Source organism: Sapajus apella, unplaced genomic scaffold, assembly GCF_009761245.1.
Source record: "Sapajus apella isolate SASKATOON/1434 unplaced genomic scaffold, GSC_monkey_1.0 scaffold20, whole genome shotgun sequence".
In the NCBI taxonomy this organism is placed as follows: domain Eukaryota; kingdom Metazoa; phylum Chordata; class Mammalia; order Primates; family Cebidae; genus Sapajus; species Sapajus apella.
In genome coordinates, this window is record NW_022436960.1 from 7,437,076 (window position 1) to 7,450,703 (window position 13,628).

The 13,628-nt window shown below is 41.9% G+C and overlaps 1 long non-coding RNA gene across 1 annotated transcript; it reads left to right on the forward strand.

Annotated features, from left to right (window-relative positions):
- The first annotated feature begins 449 nt into the window (after window positions 1-449).
- Window positions 450-11,122, forward strand: LOC116557681. Its single transcript, XR_004271648.1, has 3 exons — window positions 450-460; window positions 5,869-5,873; window positions 10,915-11,122. It is a non-coding gene; the product is annotated as an uncharacterized LOC116557681 (long non-coding RNA).
- The last annotated feature ends 2,506 nt before the right edge of the window (window positions 11,123-13,628 follow it).

Here is a 13,628-nt window from a genome sequence, read left to right on the forward strand (position 1 = left end):
CAGGGACTATTGGAGGGAAAAGGTAGGAGGAGGAAGAGGATCAGGAAATACAGTTAATGAGTATTAGGCTTAATACCTGGGTGATGAAAAAATCGGCAGAAAAAAAAAAAACATGATAAAACTTCACCTATATAACAAAGCTGCATGTGTACACCTGAACTTAAAATAAAAGTTAAATAAAAAATAATTTTAAAATAATATATGGCTTTTCTAGAGGCTTGTCCATGCATGCTTTTGGGGGCACAAAAGATTCAGTCATCATATCTAGATTTCAGAACATCTACAAGTGAAGCGAAATGATTTTTTGCTAGAAGATAAATTTCTCTCAAAAGAATTTGACATCATTTCAGCAGTTGTGATAGCTAGCATTCATTAAAGATTCTACCTTCAGGCTTTTAAGAAAAAGGAAGAAAATAAAATCTAACTGGTTGTAATGGGTAAACATAAATTAGAATATAAAGTTTTTTTGTTTGTTTGTTTTTGTTTTTGAGACAGAATTTTGCTCTTGTTGCCCAGGCTGGAGTGCAATGATGTGATCTCGGTTCACCACATTCAGCTAATTTTTTATTTTCTCCATGTTGGTCAGGCTGGTCTCAAACTCCTGACCTCAAGTGATACGCCCGTCTTGGCCTCCCAAAAGTGCTGGGGTATTACAGGCATGAGCCACTGCACCCGGCCTAAAAATTTTAAAGTTCTTAAGAATACACTTAGAGAAACTAAAATTAGTAGAAAAAGAAACAAGTATTTTGACTAGGCAAGCTATAAAATATGGGAGAAAATCAGTACATATATTAATAAAAAGGTACTTTAACAAATTAAAACAATATACTTTTTTTTTTAACCCTGGCAAAGATTTAAACATATCAGTTGTAAGTGTTGCCAAGGGTAGAATAAATTGTCATAACCAAGCACGAGTGTAGTGGATGCTGTAGTATGCCACACAGATTCCCACTGAAGGATAGAGGCACCTATTTCCCCAGCTGGAAGAATGCTGCCTGCTCATGGCTCAGAGCAGAGTCCCTCCCTAGGAATTGTCCTTTCCTAAGGGAGTTGCCTCCCTAACACATCTCATATCCAATGATTGGGCCATTAGGACACACAAAGCTTTGGGCCCTTAACTTTAATTCAGGACAGCTGAAGGGGCCATTCTCAGTCCTGTTGCCATTGCATTGCAGTTCAGTGTGTCCCTCTGCCTGTCCTGCTCCCTTGCAGGTGCCATTCCAGCAGCCTTTCCCAATAAACCTCCTGCACACAAGTCTTCGTCCTAGGTCTGTTTCAGTCTAAGATGACTGCTATGAAGAAATAAATGTCTTTCCCCTTGCCATATCTATGTATATTTTCATTTATAAAATCTTATTTTGGTTCTATATTTATAAGGTATTTTTCATCGTGAATCAAATGAATATGCATCCACATTTATTTTCTCCTGGTTCTTTTAGTATTCTACATTTGTATATGCAAGTCTTTAAGTCATCTGGGAATTCATATCAGCGTCCTGAGTGAAAGAAGACTCTAATGGACTCTAATTAAATCCCTTCACCCCCTAAACAGTTGACCCCTGGAACTCATTATGGGATAAGCCACACGATTCTCAGTAGATTTTGAAGATGTGTGATTTGATTCCCCAAGCAGAAAGTCCGAATATCCTAAATTGGTAGCGCTCCAATTTAGAGGGTCCTGAATTTAGCCAGCAGGGGGCTCTAGTGCATAAGAAATGCTATCAGCTAAATTCTGCTAATTGGCTAAATTACCCCCACAATAAATGATTTGCTTTCTCTGACACAGTGAACTCTGCAATTGCAGAGCTCCTCTCTCCCTAGCTCCTGCTGGGTCCCATTGAGGAGAGGCCTCTTTCTGCTGTGGATGCTTTCTGCTGTGGCCTGAAGAGCCTGGCAAAAAGGAATCTGAACCCCACTCAGGGGCATCCCCAAACAGAATAGTCTGTCTTCAGGACTAGTGAGTTTCCTGTTGCTGGAAAGGCTCAGACAGGGACTCCAAAAACATTTCAATTACCTTTTCATAGACCCAAAGTCTGACTTTTAATGCCACTCCAGTGTGGCTTTATATATGCGATTGCACTTGAAGACCCTCTACTAAATGCAAAGTACTTAATGGCATTCTTCCCTGAAATTTTCTCAGTGATGACTGAGTGACTCTTGTGCGGTGATTTGAGGCTTGGGAGAAAGACCCGACTTGCCGGCAACTCTCTCCTGTCACAGCACCTGAGTTGTCATCACTGCAGACTCATTCCACTGACTCCCCAGAGCACTCTATTCAGTTAACATGCCCTGCAGGCAGAGTAGCAGGAGCTCTAGCAGCTGACCCATCCTGGGCCTTGACAGCCTGGTGCAGAGCCAGGGATGACTTTTCTGTGACAGTCATAGCTGTGGCTGTGGCACTGTGGAGCAGGGTGATAGCAAGGCTTCTAATCCTGGCTCTGCCACTGACAGATACAGGCAGCAGCTGCTGGCAAGCTCCTTCTGTCTCAGAGCCTTGTCTGTGAGTCTGTGAGTGGGGGCACAGAGTGGCTAGAGCCCTTATTTTCTCAGAAACCCTGAATCCTGATTTTAGGAGATGATGGTTTTGTCAGAGGCGTTTGAACCAGAGCAACTCCATCTTGAGTAAGGGCTGGGTAAAATGAGATTGAGACCTACTGAGCTGCATTCACAGACAGTTAAGTCATTCTAAGTCATAGGATGAGATATGAGGTCGGCACAAGATACAGGTCATAAAGACCTTGCTGATAAAATAGGCTGCAGTAAAGGAGCCGACTCCAACCTACCAAAACCAAGATGGCAACGAGAGAGTGACCTCTGGTCGTCCTCACAGCTACACTTTCACTGGCACCATGACAGTTTACAAATGCCATGGCAATGTCAGGAAGTTACCCTATATGGCCTAGAAGGGAAGGCATGAATAATTCACCCCTTGTTTAGCATATCATCAAGAAATTACCATAAAAATGGGCAAACAGCAGCCCTCGGGGCTGCTGTCTATGGAGTTGCCATTCTGTTAATTCCTGACTTCCTTAATAAAGTTGCCTTCACAGATTTGTCCTGAGTTCTTTCTTGAGTGAGATCTAAGAACCGTCTCTTGGGGTCAGGATCTGGACTTTTTCCTGTAACAGTGTGAACTCTACCAAATGCGATTGGCTTTGATTTTGTCAACTAGGGTGGGGTTGGGTCAAGGTGATGTCCACAGGCTGTGCCTCTCCCATAACACACAGGGTTCCCAGGACCACAGCACTGGTATCACCTGGCCGTCCGTCACACAGACAGATTCCTTGCCTGCTACCTGCCTTACTGAACCAGAGCTGTTGATGTGGGCCCAGCAATCTGCCTGTAATAGACCCTTGGGTGATTCTGATGCACAGTGAAGTCTAAGACCCTTTTCCACAGGGAAAAGTCCAGCCTCTCTCTCACATATCTCACAAGCCCTGAAGAATCTGGCCCCTGCCTAAAGCTCCTGGCTGTGTCCTTCTTTTCCCAATAGCACATGGATGTGTGTGTGCACACACGTGCACGTGCGCGCGCGCGCACACACACACACACACACACACACTACACTTTGTTAAAAGATAAACTGAGGCACATTAAAATATTAGAGTTTATTTGAGCATTCAGCCATCCATGAACTGGGCATTTCCAGAATTCAAATGGTGCATGATCTTGCCAAAGAGGTTTGAAGGAGAGGGTTTTACAGAACAAATGTGGAAGCAGAGCAAAAAATGTATTTGATTAGTCAATGTTTGAGCAATTAGCTTGAAATGGCCTTTGCAAAAGTTGTAACAGTGGGAAAATTATGACAGTGAAAGAGATCCAAGCTAACCAGCTCCATCTTGCCTTTAACTTCCAAACTGCCCTTGGTCACTTCTGGGCGTGGGCCAAGCTAATGTTGGTAGAAATTTAGTTTATAGTTTAAATGTTAATAGCTCTTCCCTAAAACTAAAGCCACTATGTAAAACTAATGAAAAGCCACCTGGTTAGAAGGATGAAAGAGGTCTGAATTTGTAGTTAAATGATTACCAGTCATTATTCCAGAGGTCACAAAATTTGCAACTTCCCCAATTACTCCCGTAAGTAATATTACTATTGTAGAATTAAGATTGGACTTTTAAGATGTCGTTTCAGACTTTTGCATTCCTGATGAGCAGATGGCTGCACCCAGACCTATGACTCTCCACTCAACCAATCCTATGACCCTCACCCAAAAGTAGACTCAGAGCATGAGGACCATTTTCCACACCCCTGTGATTGCATCCTCAACCAATCAGCAGCACCCATTCTCTAGTCTCCTGCACTCCAAACTCTCTGAAAAATCCTAACTTCCAAATTTTAGAGAAGGCCTGTCTGAGTAATAATAAAACTCTGTTCTCCTGGTTAGCTGGCTCTAGGTGTGTTAAACTCTTTCTCTATTGCAATTCCCTCATCTTGATAAATTGGCTCTATCTGGGCAGTGAGCAAGGTGAACTCATTGGGGGGTTATAGCCTCATTTGAACTATCCTGGTAGGAACTTGAAGACAAAATAACTAATGCTCAGTTGGTTGCCTGTGATTAGTTGAGCTTAAGTTTTGTTTTCTTTTAATTTCTGAGTTAGGTTTTGGTTTGCTTACATAGGAACCCAGGGTGTCAGAGCCACTTCAATCTAGTGACCTCCCATTTTGTTGTTTTAATAATTATGACTGGGCATTCCCCTACCATCTAGAATGTGGAGAACTCTCATGGATAATTTATACCACTGTGATTTTGTTCATGCTATTTCCATCTCCCGAATTTTGTATTGAAGCTCAGAAACTAATATCCCAAAATATGGCATGCTGACATGCTGAACTGAAGAAGCCTCAGGTCTCTCTGACCTCCCCTTGCCTCCACTGTCTCTCTCAAAGAAGCTGAAGTTTCTTTATCTACTTAAGATCCAGATCCACCAAGGAGAATACTTGTTCTTTCTTCCCTTCCCTATTATCTCATTAGCTGTTGCAGAAAAGAAGACCAAGGTATGACCACACCTGAACAGACTCTTTTACAAGCATAATGATTGTCCAAAGACCATCCACATTCCAAAGCAAACTACTTACTATTTACAAGGTTATCTCTGTTCCCCATCTAATTATCCTTCCTAGCACTCACTTACTGCCCTTCAACAGAATTCCTCCTCTCCTCACCAATAACCTGTTTTACCAGAATCTGAGCCCCCATTTTTTCTGTAACTTCAAAATGACATATAAGCTTCTGTAGCTCATTGGGAAGTTGGGTCTTTATTCTGAAGGCTCCTGTGCATACACATTAAATACATTTTTATGCCTTTTCTCCTGTTAACCAATCTGTCTCATTCCAGTGATTTTTCAGTGAACCTTTAGGAGGCCAATGGCCATGGTCCTGAGAGATGCTTTTGACACAAACCCCTGGCCCACCCCTTCTCCTGGAAACCCAAGAACAACTGCTCATGTCTTTTGCTTAATCTCCTCCCCAAAGCCTCTCTGGAATCATTTGTCCTCAGAATGTATTGACTCTACCTTCCTTTATGTTGTAGCATGTCCTGACTCCTGCCATCTTACCTGTCACACTATGGGGCGCTGTGTATCCACCCTTTCCCTTTGAACCTTCACTCCTTGAAGGCAGTCTCACTGTCTCACTTTTTTGTTGTACCCCAGGGTCTACTCCAGGGTGATCACCACCTAGAAGGGACTTCTTAAATGCTTACTGGACGAATGAGTTGTCTACAGAGCTCCCAAGAAGAAAATACATATTGTATGGTCAGCTGAGTTCTGGACAAATAGTGGATTGACCAGCTTTGATAAGGGTGTGTAGCTCCTTTCTGGAGGATGGTGGAGAATTCTACAGGGCACCTTGAGGATACTGGTGCCTGAGAACAGGTCAGGGAAAGTTGCTCAACAGGGAAAGTGTTAAGCTAAAATGGGAAGGGGACATTGACCACCTGGGCCTTTGTCTTATGTTGGGCTAAGATCAGTCTTGGCTATTTGGATGGTACACATTTTAAAAGGCTGGCCCTCTTGCTATTTACTGCACATGCCTTACTCATTTCAGACTGTCAATAGCTGGCACAGCGCCTGGTACATGTAGGCAGTCAGTCAATGTTGGCTGAATGGGTGGGAAACTTGGAATGGTGCAGAGGTGATTTCTAACAGGGAAGGGACAAAGCAGCAGGTGCAAAGCTAAACTGGATGCAGAAACAGCATCCAGCTTTGGAATCCAAAAAAGCTGGGTATTTCAAATCCCAACTTCACTATTTGTTGTGGATGTCAGGTGAGTCACTTAACCTCTCTGAGCTTCAGATTCTCTATAAACAGGAAGAGTGGTTGATATGATTTATGTTTATGATTTGCCTGGCAGATAGTACATGGTCAGCAAACAGTAGCTATAGTAGATGAGATCCCTGGGAAGATGACTCCCCTGCCTGTGTGGGATGTGAGGGAGAAATATGGAAGCCTTCTCACTTCAGGTGTCATGCTCAGCATATATTCAGAATTCATTTTCTTATTGGTCTTGCAAAGAGCCTTTTGGGAACAGTTTTCTTATTGAAACATATCCAGGGTTTAAACCTGCAGGTATAGGGTGGTGGCAGTCCACCTGGCATCCTTTGCTCTGTCCCTGGTATCCTCTCTCTGACTATTCAGGTTCCCACGAGGATATTCTCACCCTTGAATAATGGAGCTTGCATAAGACCAAGCTTCTGTTTTCATATTCCTTGAGCTGAGGCCACAAGAACTTCCAAAGTGTTCACTGAATATCTAGGAGAAACAACAGAGGGTAATTGGAGCATAAATTTAGTTGGCTCAGCATATTCAGATGTCTGATCCTAGCAGAGTTAGTGCTCTCTGGAGCCTGTCCTATTCCATGAGGAATTCTAAAAAGAGAGCTCATCTAGGGAATTCTCCCTTCTTAGTTCTTGGATTTCTTTCCCCACCGTTCTCCCTGGGTTTCCTTACTTTCAAGAGCAAGCCTCAAGTCCTGAGAGCAGAGAGATGCAGCAAAGAAGTGGTTGGTTGCCCTGTGGTTGGTTGCCCTGTGGAGGTTCGTTGAGGATCAGCATAGTCACAGCTCCCCACTTCCCATGGTCTCAGCATAGCTGGAGCCTTCACATTGCAAGGACTCCTCCTCCCAAAGCCAAAGTCACCCAAGTCAAGACCAGTGGATAACTCAAAATGAGATGTGCTGGTGCAGGGGAGATGGAGACCACAGAACACAGATCTTGGCTCCAGGACCCTACAGTTGAGGAGGGAAGGGAAGACAGAAAGACAGAAGGTGTATTAGTCAAGAGTCTTCAGAGAAACAGAATCAATAAGATACATATGTGTGTGTGTATATATATATATTTACACATGCATGTATGTATATACATATGTATATATGTGTGTATATGTGTATGTGTGTATATATGCATGTATATATACGTATATATGTATGTATATATATACGTATGTACATACATATATACATGTGTGTATATATATACATATATACACATACGTATATATATACATGCATATATACACACATATATGTATATGCGTATATGTGTGTATATATACACACACATATATACATACATATACACTCTCTAGCTCTCTCTCTATATATATACATGTGTATACACATATATACATATACACACACACACACACACACACACACATCTGAGAAGTTCCATGATTTGCCGTCTGCACGCTGGAGATGGAGAAAAGCTGGTGATGTAACTCAATCTGAGTCCAAAGGCTTGAGAATAGAGTGGATGCTGGTGTAAGTCCTAAAGTCTGAGGGCCCAAGAACCAGGGGTCAGTGTCAAAGGTCAGGAGAAGATGGAAGTTCCAGCTCAAGAAGAAAGAGAATTTGTCCCTCTTCTGTCCTTTTGTCCTATCTGGGCTCTTAACAGATTGGATGTCACCCGCCCACATTCTTTACTCAGTCTATTAATTCAAATGCTAATCTCCTCTGGAAACACCCTCACAGATGCACCCAGAAACCATGTTTTACCAGCTACCTGGGCACCTTTTAGCTCAGTCAAGTCGACACATAGAATTAACTATCACAGAAGGGAAATGTGTACAGGACCCTTCTGTGATGCGGCGGGTGTACTGGAGGCACCACAGGTGTGATATTGTGCTGGCCTAGAGCCAGAACCTGAGCAACACTATTTTATAAAATGCAAAACTGTTTTTTAAATAAGTTGAAATGGCTGCCCCATTCTCCTCACAATAACTACTGTCCTTGGCCTCTGTAAATAGAACTGCTAGTTTGTTCTGCAAAACTATGTAAAGCTGCTTACCTTTTCTTATCAGTAACTGCTAAAATCTGTGACTTCTATCACCACCCAGATGATGTGTAAACAAATGTATATCTTGACTTCTGTAAACCACTGAAGTAACAAACAGAATGACAAAAGTTCCCTGGCCCTTGGAATGTCCGGAGACCCCCGCCCTTGTCTCCACCCAGGAGGTGAATCACAGAATCCCCAAGCCCTTGGAATGTCTGAAACCTTTTCATCCCCATCCCCGCTCCTCACCCCCACACCCAAGGTGATTTTTCGGGTATAAAAAGTCGTGGCACCCTCCTTTTGACACCACAGGTTGGAGAGACATGAGTCCTCTGTGGTCACCGGCATAATAAATGACCCTGCAATCTGGCATACTTTTGTCTTGGCGATAACTTTCTACACTCGGTCCAGTACAACACAGGCTCACCAAGGAGGGGGTGGTCTAGTCAGCCCAGGGGCATGGTGGACCCAGATTGAGAAAATGAACAGGTGAGTTTGGGGTATGGAGAAGGTGGTGGGGAGGGAGGATGTTTCAGGCAGAAGAAGTACTGCACCCAAAGCATGAAGGAATGAAACAACCTGGCCCCATGGGGGACCTCGAACCTGAATCTAACTCAATGTGGGATTTGGGGGTGTAGAGGAAAGTCCAGTGGGTGTGTCCTCTAGAATAATAGTATTTACAAATAAAGTTGTATATTATTTATATATAAATACATAGTATTTCAGTAAATGAAAGAATATAAAATAATGTAAGTTTCCCCCACCCTAAACCTGGCCCACATAGTTTACTGAAGGGTTTGAGTGAAAAAGAGGACAGAGATATCGGTGGCACCTCCAGCTCCTCCCTCATGCTCAGAAATAAAAGCAGAAAAAAATAAGTTCAACCAAACTTGTAGCCTGGTTCAGAAGAGGTTCTAGAAGTCCAGGGACCAGGAGCATCAGAATTTTATAAATATTTAGAAACTTTTTAACTAAACATGTTATTTTGTTATTAAATGTCTGTTTCTACTCAATGACTTGAAGAAAAGTAGCACATAGTCAGAATATTAGTCAGTACAGGCTAGGGTCTGCTGCAGAAACTAACTAACCCAGGAATCACTATGACTTCATGCAATAAAGGTTTATGCTTTTCTTTGTGTAAAGTTCAATGTGCTCAGGGGGCATTTTCTACTTTTTACTATGTCACTTGATGTATACTGCCTCTGCAAGAGAGAAAGACACATGTCACTTGCATTCACAGGTCATAACTATTCACATAGTCTCAACCCAGGTTCAAGGGAGGCTGAGAAGTGCAAAGAAGCACACGGAATACTTGGCGCATGCCATCTCTGCCAAGCATTCCCTTCTCATCACCAGCTGTCTCCTCATTTCTTTCTGCCCCCACATAGAGCTCAGTCAACCCCTCCTCTAACACCCCACCCCCACCCCCAGTCACCACATACAGTTCAAACTCAGATCTCTGAGTGATGTCTAGCCATCTTCCCATCAAGTTCACATGTGGCTCCTTTTGGTCCAAGGATATCTGAACAGAAAAAAAAAAGTCACCTGCCAACCCTGCTTCCAATACATAATGATGGAACTGAGATAGTATGGCCTCAATAGGCACTCCTCACTTGGAAAGCGGAAGGATGGGAAGTACATAGAGTCACTGTCTGTAGCAGTTCTGAAATCCCACTGGGCAGATGTCATGAAAGCCTGTATCCTTGGCATCTGTGGTTAGGGCCTAATTCTGCTAAGAGGTGCTTCTTTGTTCACGTTTCTCCATGAGCCTGTTTCTCCATGGTTCACCTGTGAGTTCATTCCTTTTTTGTAAGCCTCCTTGGTAGCATGTGAATCAGGCATTGAGAAATAAGCCCTCCTTAGGGACTGCTGCTCTAAAAGTTTGGTGCAAGCCTTAACACTTGAAGAGTGAAGGGCTTACTCAGTCTGTCTGTATGGTTTCTTTGGTAATATGACTCTCAAAAGTGTAATGCAGGTATATTTCATTTTACTGCACTTCACTTTTTGTACTTCACAGATATTGCACCTTTTACACATTAAAGGGTTATGGCAACCCTGCATTCAGCAAGTCTCATTTTACTAGCAGCATCTGCTCACTTCATGTCTGTGTCACATTTTGGTAATCTCAAAATATTTCAAACTTTTTCATTATTATTATATCTGTTATGGTGATCTGTGACAATGATCTCTGATGTCACTACTGTAATTGTCTTGGGGTGCCATAAACAGCAAACTTAACTGATAAATGCCTGTGTTCTGACTGCTTTATTGATTAGCTGTTCTCCCATCTCTCCCCATCTCCTCAAGCCTCCCTGTTACCTGAGATATAACAATATTACTATTAGGCCAATTAATAACCCTACAATGGGCCTTGAATCATTCAAGCGAAAAGAAAAGTCACATATCTCTCACTTTAAATTAAAAGCTAAAAATGATTAAGCTTAGTGAGGAAGCCATGTCAAAAAATGAGACAGACCAAAAGCTTGGCCTCTTGGGCCAGTTAGCCAAGTTGTGAATGTAAAGGAAAAATTCTTGAAGGAAATTAAAAGTCCTGCTCCAGTGAACACACAAAAGATAAGAAGGCTAAGCGGCCTTATTGCTGATATGCAGAAAGTTTTAGTGAACAGAATAGATCGTGTTAGCCACATTTTCTTAAGCCAAAGCCTAACCCAGAGCAAGATCCCAACTCTCTTCAGTTCTATGAAGGTTGAGAGCGGTGAGGAAGGGGCAGAAGAAAAGCTGGAAGCTAGAAAAGGTTGGTTCATGAGGTTTAAGGACAGAAGCTGTCTCCATAACATGTAAGTGCAAGGTGAGGCAGCAAGTGCCGATGTAGAAGATGCAGGAAGTTATCCAGAAGATCACTGATGAAGGTGGCATCAGTGTAGATGAAACAGCCTTCTCCTGGAAGAAGATGCCATCTAGGACTTCCACAGCTGAAGAGAAGAAATTAATGAAAATGATTCCTGAATACACCACTGGGTATTTTAAGTCCCCTGTTGAGACTTATTGCTCATAAAAAAGATTCCTTTCAAAATATTACTGCTCATTGACAATGAACCTAGGCACCAAGAGCTCTGATGGAGCTATACAAGGAGATGAATGTTGTTTTCATGCCTGCTCACACAACATCCATTCTGCAGCCCATGAATCAAGGAGTCATTTTGACTTTCAAATCTTATTATTTAAGAAATACATTTTATAAGGCTATAGCTGCCATAGATAGTGAATCCTCTCATGGATCTGGATAATATAAATTGAATACCTTCTGGAAAACACTCACCATTCTAAATGCCATTAAGAACATTCATTATCTGGAGAGAGATCCAAGATGGCTGATCACTAGCAGCTCGGGACTGTAGCTCCCAGTGAAAGCACAGAGAACGAGAGGACACCACACTTTCAGACGAATTTTTGTTGCTCATGCACCAGGAGATTCCCAGTGGAGGAGACCCATGGATCGCCAGCGCAACTCTTGTGGCTGGCGAGGCGGTTTTGCCGCTGCCTTGGTGCAGTGGTTCTTGGGGCAGAGTCAGAAAAGCACCATCAATCATAACACCACTGTTTTGGCCTGCGCAGTGGGTTGCTCAGATTTTAGCACTGGGAATCAACAAGTTGGACGTCCACTCAGAAACCCAATTGTAAAGACGGTAATTATAAAGACTACAGATGGATAAATCTATAATGAAGGGAAGAAAATAGCCTAAAAAGGCTGAGAATATCCAAAAACAGAACGCCTCTCCCTCTACAGGGGATCACAGTTCCTCATCAGCAACGGAACAAGGCCTGATGGAGAACGAGTGTGTTCCATTAACAGAAGAAGTCTTCAAAAGGTGGATGATAAGAAACTTCTGTAAATTAAAAGAGCTTGTTCTAACCCAATGCAAAGAAACTAAGAACTTTGAAAAAAGGTTTGATGAAATGTTAACAAAAATACACAATTTAGAGAGGAATATAAGTGAATTAATGGAGCTGAAAAACACAACATGAGAACTTCACGAACTATGCACAAGTTTTAACAGCGAATAGATCAAGCAGAAGAAAAGATATCAGAAGTTGAAGACCAACTTAATGAAATAAAACAAGATTACAAGATTAGAGAATAAAGGATAAAAAGGAATGAGCAAAGTCTCCAAGAAATATGGGACTATGTGAAAAGACCTAATCTACGTTTGATAGGTGTACCTGAATGTGACGAAGAGAATCAATCCAAGCTGGAAAATACACTTAAGGATATTATTCAGGAAAACTTTCCCAACCTAGCAAGGCAGGACAATATTCAACTCCAGGTAATACAGAGAATACCACAAAGATATTCCTCAAGAAGACCAACCTCAAAGCACATAATCGCCAGATTCACCAGGGTTGAAATGAAAGAGAAAATACTGAGGGCAGCCAGAGAGAAAGGTCAGGTTAACCATAAAGGGAAGCCTATCAGACTCACGGCAGATCTCTCAGCAGAAACCCTATAAGCTAGAAGAGAGTGGGGGCCAATATTCAACATCCTTAAAGAAAAGAACTTTCAACCCAGAATTTTACATCCAGCCAAACTAAGCTTCATAAGCGAAGGAAAAATAAAATCTTTTGTGAACAAGCAAGCACTCAGAGATTTCATCACCACCAGGCCTGCTTTACAAGAGCTTCTGAAATAACCACTACACATAGAAAGAAACAACCAGTATCAGCCTTTCTAAAAAATACCAAAAAGTAAAGAGCATCAACATAATCAAGAATTTACATCAACTAATAGGCAAAACAGCAAGCTAACATTAAATGGCAGTATTAAACTCACATATATTATTATTAATTCTAAATTTAAATCTACTAGATCCCCCAATCCAAAGACACAGACAGGCAAAAAAAGCCAAAACCCATCGGTATGCTGCATCCAGACCCATCTCACATGCAAGGATACACAAAGACTCAATACAAAGGGATGGAGAAAGGTTTACCAACCAAATGGAGAGCAAAAATAAATAAATAAATAAAAAGCAGGAGTTGCTTTAAAGCAACAAAGATCAAAAGAAGCAAAGAAGGATATTACATAATGATAAAAGGATCAATGCAACAAGAAGAGCTAAAGATCCTAAATATACATGCACTCAACACAGGAATACCCAGGTATTTAAGACTTATAAAGAGACTTAGACTCCCGCACAGTAATAGTGGGAGACTTCAACATCAATATTAGACAGATCAATGAGACAGAAAATTAACAACAATATCCAGGATTTGAACTCAGATCCGGAACAAGTAAATTTAATTAACATTTATAGAACTCTCCACTTTAAATACACAAAATATACACTCTTATCAGTACCACATCACATCTATTTACAGGTTTAAATGAAATATTGGT